The sequence below is a fragment of the Oreochromis niloticus genome, linkage group LG5, assembly GCF_001858045.2.
Source record: "Oreochromis niloticus isolate F11D_XX linkage group LG5, O_niloticus_UMD_NMBU, whole genome shotgun sequence".
Lineage (NCBI taxonomy): Eukaryota > Metazoa > Chordata > Actinopteri > Cichliformes > Cichlidae > Oreochromis > Oreochromis niloticus.
In genome coordinates this window covers 15,248,855-15,258,120 of record NC_031970.2, presented here as the reverse complement: position 1 = coordinate 15,258,120, position 9,266 = coordinate 15,248,855, and positions in this window count along the sequence as shown.

Here is a 9,266-nt window from a genome sequence, read left to right as displayed (position 1 = left end):
GACCAGGCACGACCCAGATATGGCTGCTCTGTGCAACTTTTATTTTATTTTACACTTTCCAGTGTCTGTCCTCTGTCATTTCGATCCCCGCTGCCAGCTCCGCTCCTATCAGCCGCTCCGATCGGCTGTCTTCCTCCGAGCCTGGCGGCTACTGAAACAGGGAGGACCTGATTAGAAGATGTTTGCTGTCTGTGACAACCAGCCTCCCCTGACACAACGCCCTGAACCTGCTGCTCCACCTCTCCCCTGCAGCTGAGCCACAAACCACCCCCTCCGCCACAATAGCGTTTCCGCCCTACATTGCACGTTGATGACATAGTGGTATAGGCTGCCAAGCTCAATCGTGCATCTTATTGCCTGGTGAGTCAGTTTGTGCCATGTGTACTCCCGCCTCCAAATTCTAAATCTCCTTCCCTAAACCAAACAGAGTCCACTTGTGAGAGCTACCATCTGCCGTGTGCTTCATGTAAGAAAGGCAAACGTGTCAAAGTAGTTTAAAACACATACACACAGCGGTTAGGCTGACTAACCAAACGCAAGTGGAAGTGCTTCCTGCTACACAGTTCTTTTCATCTTTAAGCTCTTGACTTGAGTCAAAATTACCCTGACATGAAACTGAGGTCTTGACTGTTTAATCTCTGGAAACTGAATCTGTAGTCAAAGGGCAAGAATAGGCTGTGCTTGTAGTCCAAGCTCTGTTCACCAGTCATGTTTGAGCAGACTTTGATTGCAAGCAGTCTGCAAAAGACAGAGCCAAACTGTCTTTTGCTCTTAAACCTCCTTGCAGTTGCTTTGCTTGCTAGCAGGTTACTGGGGTCACCCATAGTTTGAGTGGAAGACGCCAACGTCTCTGCAAACACTTACTTACCTACTGAGTGTTAGGGAAACTTAAAACAATTAGATCAAACCAGAAGGTTTGTCTTCAAATTAAAAGTTGCAGCTTTCGAAACATTTAAGTTTCAGCTGTAAAATTTTACTTTGAAGATGGCCATTCCCTGTTTCCAGTTTCACTATGGTTTAGCGCTTAGTTAGTGGGTGTTTGCCTAAAGCCGACATGCTCTATTCAAATTAAGGGTGACTGCGGCAATCTGCTAGGGACCAAAGCAACTGCAAGGAGATAGCACCTTGGTTGTGGTCAATCTCATCCAGGTACAGCCAAAAAAAAAAAAAGTTCTGTATATTCATGTTCATGAGACAATCATCCAGATGTTTAATTTTTAAAAATGTCCAACCCTGTTTCTGTTAAGTGAAAGGACAAATTATGGTAACTTCAGCAGGAAATGCGCTGTAGCTGGTCAATGCAGTCCTGAACTATTCACGATCATTGATTCCTTTGCTTTTTAATTTATCAGGTAGAGGATGATAAGCATCATTTCAACAAAATAAAGAACAGCATCAAAATAAGGACTCACAAATGTCAGGAAATTCCTGGATATAGACTGCTGAAACTATCGGAACGGATGTGTGAAAAAGTAGAAAAACCTGAGGGACAAATGTTTGACCACACCAAAGAGTGGGGACCCAGGAGGGAAAAAGTTATCTAAAAGGATGTTAGTTGATTCAATCATGGCTGACACTGCGTATAAAACCCTGAGACACAACCACATGGTAATTAACACATAATCTACCAACACAGGCATAAATGTCAGCACTGATGTCAAACACTTACGTGAGTTACGTCGTAGGCTTTACAAAGATTCCCCTGCAGAAGTCTAAATCGGGCCTTATCTGAGAGACAATCTGAAAACCACAGACTATAATCTGACAATTAATCTGCACCAGCAAAAAATGAGGGCAGAAGGAAGTCAGTCGATGCGCTGATGCACTCTAACAGGGTTGAATGTATAATTTTAAAATGCTTCAAAACATTTTATTTCATCTTTTTCTTTCAGATAAATGTTTTAGCTGTTTGAACTGGACTTTGATGACGTCAGTGTTAGGCTGGGGGACCTTATCACTATGTGTTTGAGGTGCTACATGATCCCTTTCTTCTTTCCTCAAAACACATGTGCACAGTCCATTAACGTCCATACTGTGTCATTACACTCTGAGTGGAAAAACAGCAAGAACAGCATAAAGAGATAAAACGACAATGAGAGTGCACGAAAGAGAGAGTGATCGGCAGAGTGAGAGAGGGGACGCTGTGTAAACACTCGCCCTGCAGACGAACGGCACGTTCACTGGTTGTTATTCCACTGTTTAGTCTGACAGAAACAGAGGATGAGTGTATGAATGAGTGTGAGAAAAAGCAAAGAGAATGAATGAGGGACACAGAGCAGTGGGAGGGCTACGAAGTCCGGGGCGTGTCTGGTTCATGATCAAAACCAGTTGGAGTTGCAGAGGTCAGCTGAGTTATTTTGGGTGTCCGTTCTCGCAGAAAGTGTTCGGTTCACTTTGCGCGAATCTGCTGAGACGAATGCTGTTATTTGTCTCATCGTGGCAACTTTATGAAAGCTACTGAAGAAATGCTACATGTATATTTGGGGTCCAATGATTGAGGGGGTCTCTCTCTATCTGTGTTTTATAGAGAGATGGTTTGAGTCCCATGTATTATAGTTAAAAAAGAGAGTCACTGGCTTCTGGGGAATGGCTGCTAGAAGGTAAAGTAACAAAGGCCAGCAGGAGAAAATGCTTAGCTATGTGTTTATATTTGTTTAAATTGTAACATTGTAGTGTATTTTAATATCCGGAGGTCTTATAGATTAAACTGTTATAGGTGTTTGGTTACGAGTCACTGTTGAGCTAAAAGTTTAAGACAAGTTTGAAAGGATATCGGCTTAATGTGACTTTATGTTGAGCAGGAATTTGAAGCTAATCTGAATTTAAAATCCCCTGAAAAAGAGAAGAATCATATTTTCTCAGTTTATGAAGGATGAAAACTACAAAAAAGTACCATCTAAACTGCTCATATATAGTTTTATAATATTTGTCATTATACTGTAGTTATATGGCGAAAAGTGGCTGTTAGTGCCCTTCCTGAACACAGTTTTTGCTTAATTAAAGTATTTTATAATATGTTTATTAAGAGGAATAATAATGATAAAAACTATTTAATTTTAATAATAATTAGCAAATTCAGTATTAAAAAGTATTTTACAGAAGCATTTAATATACACATAAAATCAATCAAACATATAGACACCAAGAAAAAGAAAAAGAAAAAATTCAGACTCCATGAACAAATTAGGAACTGATGTATCAATTAAATAAAATAAGACATACATCAGTAGATAATAATCAAATAATAGAGTTAAAGGTAAATGGCACTGACATAGCTAGACTTTCTAGCAGGGTCCTGGTTAGAAGCTCAGCCTAAGCACTTGTTGGTCAGATGAGATGCCATTGTATGTTTTGAATGTTTGTAGTACACAGCAAGTAACCATGGTCAAGAAAGAAGTCTTGATACAGCTGCGATAGAACCGATGTAGGCCACACTGTTGGAGGGAAATCACAGACTGCGTTTACAGACCGAGACACAGACATGGAAAGTCAAAGGTCAGCGGAGAGTTAAAGATCTGCTCACATAAGCACAACTGAACACACACACACACACACACACAGTCGCTGCTTTAGAACATGAACAAAGCAGTGCATCTCTCAGTTTCTTTGTGTGTGAGTGAATGGCAGGACTTGCTTCAGGCTGGGAACACTCTGGTGCTGAAGATTTAGCCTTTTTTTCTTTTCTTTTCTTCTCTTTTTTAAATCCACTGAGTACAAGTTTGCAAACTAAATTTATCCAGGTCTGGTATTCAACGTAATCTTTTTATTTTTTGTGCTTTTTGCATTTTAACAGAACAAAGATCTGTTTCTTCACCAGATGCTACAATGCAAATAAACACATTCCTAAAACATTTTAATCATCAGTTCAAAGGTTCAAACTACTTTCTGTCTAATAATTAAAAACAAAGCTGTTTATCTAGTTGTGTGCTTGTGGGATTTCATTATGAGACCAGTTTTTTTCCGTAAGGGTGTGAGAACTCGCTTCTGTTTTCTGTGATAACAACTAGGTTTGCTGATAATAATGTAATAGGAGTCCTTGATTCTTCATCTAAAGGTGGAATTTTCTGTTTGTTTTCATACATACAAGGTTCAGATTGTGTTCATGAAGACCTGTTTACGTGAAATAAGAAAATAAAGATGAACTGTTTTATAAAAACAGCTGTCACAGATTCATGTGACACAACCAGGGGAATATGCATTTGTAGGAAAAACCTTTGTGATTTTAATGCCAACGTCTAATCAGCGGTTACTGTGTTACTGTCGGCTTGCATTACCATGACTGGCCTGCGTTACTTTTCTAAGTGATTATCTGTAATGACCCTTTAGTAATCAGCCCTTAGTTAACAGGGTAACTGACAGGCATTAAATCATTAAACAATACACAACATAAGATGTACAGTCCAGTTTACCAAAACATATCTGATAACTTTCACTGAAACCACCTAATTACTTTTATCGTGTTTCTGATGGAAAAGCACGGTTACCAAGTCCAGTGTAAGACTAACGTCGTTCAGCTAGCACACCCACATTACTCATCACGGCTAACCTAAATGTCTTCCTTACTTGGTCACATTAAACACCTTATAAACAGGAATTACACTCCAAAAAGGTTACTTTAAGGACGTATCAACTTTACACAAATGTATATAGTGCTTGTATACTGCTCTAGCCTGAAACACGGCAAAATTGCAATTCTGCATTAATGACAGCTTCCATTAACATCACTGGCCTTCATTACTTTTGTAATGGATTACTTTGCCGGTCACTCATTTATCTGAGCTGCCACTGCAACTTACTGCGAACCTCAATATCGCCTTAGTGTCACATCAGGCAAGAGCAAATGAGCGTTTTCACTCTGCGCTATTGTGCCCGGTTTTGGTTTGCCACTTTTGAAAGGTTTGGGATATAGGACCTATTCCCACCTTCCCCCACTGTGGATGGTTTTATCTCTGAGAGCTTGGACAGGAGCTATTTCCTCTGGGTGCATGGTATATCCCTCTTTGAACACAATCCAACCGAGGACATGCACTTTCTTCTTGAAGACGTCACACTTCTGTGGACACCACTGTGAGTTTGACACCATGTCTTTGTTATCTCTGTAGAACAGCTCTGATGTGTTTAACATGCGAATCAAATGAAGGAGAGTGGACTAGGTTGTTGTTCAAATATGGCTGGCAGATTACATCCCGAAGGCTCCTTAAACAGTCCTCCATGCTCTGCTGAAACTCTGCTGGGGCTGAGCTGAGGCCAAAGGGTATGCAGTTCCACTGGTACAAGCATCAAGGTGTGATGACGGTTGTCGGGATGACTTTCAGGGTCCAGGAACCCCTGATGATATGCTTTGCCCTGATCAAGAACAGAAACCAGGAGCTGCCATGAAGGAAATCTAGTATGTCCTGAATTCTGGGAATTGGGTGCCTGTCTGGTACTGACTTCCTGTTGAGCTCGCTGTAATCACAGCACAATCTCAATTCCCCTTACTTTTTCCAACGCAGATGCCTGGAGATGAGTAGGGTAACCTGGACTCTGAAATACACCCACAGTTCAGCAGATCTTATAGACTGTCTTTCACTTCTTGCTGCAGAGGTTTTTGGCACAGATATGTAGGTCTCTGGAACAGGCAAAGGCATAAGACATAATGTTGACATCCTGCATGTTGGTATTAGCCATCGAGACTGGAAGACGAGACCAGTCCCTCTTGGACGACAAGACCCTCAGGTGATGGTGATGATTCATCATTTGGGACAAACAACAGACTTTGTCCTGAAAACTGGGCTCCAATGTGCGCACGGACATGTGTGGTAGTAATCTGTTCAGAAGGCAGACATAGTGTCCGCTTGAGTCCGGTGTCTATAATAGTTTTAGTACTGATCTGGTAGTGTTTACTGATACTGAGAAGATTTGTCTGATATTTTGAATGTTGTGTGATCTTGGTTGCCGCTTGCCCCATTTACCACCAACTTTCTTTATTATATTAAATCCAATAATGGGCTGTTATGCAACACTGGGACTAGAAGACGATTTTCAGGATGACAGTCCAAGTAAAGCTCTGTCTCTATCCACCCATCACATGGGATTTCACTACCATTAACTGCTAAAGGTACTAGTGGTTCTCTCCCCAAAAGCTCAGTAAGTGGCCTGACAGTCTGTCTACATCCTATAGAAAGATGGCCCTCCTGACCACAGCGGTACCAGTATCTACACAGGTCACCAAGCTGTCGCAGCCTCTCTGCACATTTGGCACATTCTCTCTTGTACATTTTGCTGGTAGAAAGGACCAACTGTCCATTCTTGCCCTTAACTTTGTTAACTTTTAAAATGTATTCCACTACAGATTACAGAATACATGCCCCAAAATGTATTTTGTAAAGTATTCCGTTACTTGCTCAATGAGAGTAACGTATTCTGAATACTTTGGATTACTTAATATATTATCATGCTTTTTACAACTACATTTATGTACTATTGCTGTGTGATTTATTACTATTACTGAAGGTTACTCGCCATACCAATACCAACTAGATTTTTAAATCTTAATATAAAACGAGTAACAGTAGGGTGGACATTAGGTAAGGCTGCACCTTTTGCAGCGATCTCGTATAGAAAACTATTTTGCGCGTATATAAAACAGGTCTGCGGCTCTGAACCGTAGTAAAGGGACCTCTGGCTAACAGGTCGGGTTCCGTGTCGGGCTCATAACCGAAAACTAGCTTTACTTTGTTGTCTGGGTCAACTTTGCTAGTGAGAGACAGAGAGAGGCGTTGAAAGGCTGCTCCAACGGAACTTATTGTTTCGGAGGAAAACACGAACACAGTGTTCAGTCGAGTCTTAACAGCTTACTTACAACTGGGCTCGTTAGGCACTCTTTTTGGCTGCTGGTTATCGTTATATTTACATGCTTCCATCTCCCGTTTCTGGTCGGTGACAACTCGTACTTTTCGACTCTCCTTTTTCTCCCTCCCTCGTGCTCACAGACACATAACAGGTATGGCGGTGAATTCTCCCTGCAGCACGGACTACACTGCCCATGAGGCTACATTCTTTGGGACTATGCCTGTAACACTCTGCCTATTGCCTTCATATTAAATAATTTTTTGAATATTAATTTAAAAAAATATTTCTTCACGTAGAGTAGAGGTGACATAGGCCGCGAGATTGAGACACAGGCATTAGAGCCTCTTAATGTGTGTTTTTTGGGGGGGTTTCCACCAGTGTGGAAACCAAAAATAGAGAGGGCATAGCCTAACACAGCGGTCCCCAACATTTTTTGTGCCACGGACCGGTTTAATGTCAGACAATATTTTCATGGACCAGCCTTTAAGGTCTCACGGATAAATACAACAAAATAAAATGATGTGACCAAGACAAAAACTGTGGTAGTTTGTAAATATAATAATAAACGCAAATTCACTGTGTAATTGTGTAACTTTATTAGCAGCGTCCTGAAACAAGAAATGACGTGTAATCCACTTATTTCAACAAAGTAACTGTATTCTGAATACCACCCTTTTAAACAGTAACTGTAACAGAATACAGTTACTCATTTTTTGTATTTTAAATACGTAAAGCCGGTGCATGTATTCCATTACTCCCCAACACTGAAAGTCTAATTAAACATTTCTTACTTCTTCCATACTTCCAGCACATCAGCTGTCAGGCCTTCAATGAGCCCTTACTCCAGACTCTTACTTTGTCCTTGATTTATCTTTGTGGCAACCACTTCACCCCCCCTTGGTCTGAATTTCATCCTTTCTGTCTGGTTCACTGATTTCCAAGCAGAACATTAAGGATATATTCATCCATATAAGCAATTATAATTGACATTGTAAGCATGAGTGCTGGGATTTTACTCTGATCAGATAGTTCATTTTATGTAGTGTGTTGTCTTCCTATTCTCTGTGGAGCTGTGTCCTTTCCAGGGTTTTATAATAAAAGTAGCACAGGGAAGTCCAAGTTTTTCTTTGAACAAGCGAGAAGGACCAACAGGAAATCAGATTACTTAATTAGAAATACCTAAAACATTGGCTTCAAAACAAGCTCTGTGTCCTTTTACAGAAGGTATGAAAATCAGGCACAAGAGCCGAATTTCTTTTAAATTAAAAAACAGCTTAGCAAATTGGAGTCAACATTATATTTAACAAGTAAAAGGTTACATTTAGCTATGACATTGCCTGAAGTGATTTTCAGTAATCATCACTCATTTCATTTTTGCAAACTGATCTCCGTCAGTCACCTGAATCAGATTTTCTCATGTGTGTCCGGATGATTCAGGATGACATAAAAAACAAACAAACAAAAAAAAACAGTGAGCGACATACCTGCTCGTGTGTGTGTTGAACCTGAAAAGAATAAAGTGCCTGATTCTTTTCTTCAGATCAAACGAACTGAACTAGAGATGTGAAAATGTCCTGAATCCTATTTGGTCCTCATCATCGATGACCCTCGGTAACCTTTGATGAGACGGGGTCACGCCCTGTTTTGTGTGTGTGTGTGTGTTTTGGGGCCAAGGAGAGTTGAGGTCAGAAGAGCGAGTATTATAATGATGCAACTCAAAGCTGTGCACGTGTCAAGTGGCAATAAATTAATTTCTACTTTTTTTAGATGAAGGCCAAAAAGGAGAAGATTAAATATTTGTTTTAAATGTATCGTTACACATGAGGTTGGATTTTATTTTAAAATTATCAGTCACTGAGTTTTTATTCAACTCGTGTTTTACAGTGACAACCATACCTGCTCCCAGTACAACCAGTATTGCATAATTATTAATTCTATTCCCCAGAAAAAGAGAAAGTCTTCCTTCATATCCTCTTTGAGCACATTTTCATGGCATTCATCATATTCCTCTCCTGCATGCTCACGTTCCTGTTTTTCAGACTCCAGTGTTCTATAATTATCATCATTGCTATAACTTTATATCCTTTCCTTAGTCTTCCTATTGCTTTAAAAGTCCCTTAACTGTCGTTGAGCTTGTATTCATACCAAGCCCATTTCCTCTATTATAATATTTCTCTGTGTTGCCCTCTTCTTATCTCTTTTTGACACCTCCCTGGCCTTTTTTCCTTTATTCTTCTCTTTATATTTCTCTTTTGGTTTCTTTCCTTCCATTTCCCCCTTTTCTTCTTTCCCCTCCTTCTTTCTCGTGGATTCAATTTTCCTGTCCCTGCTCATTTTCATTATTCCGTTCTTTCTCAAATTTTGCCTGTTTCCTCTTTTCCATATTTGTCATTTCCTTTGTTGCTTTGGCCAAATATTTGTCTCATTCATTA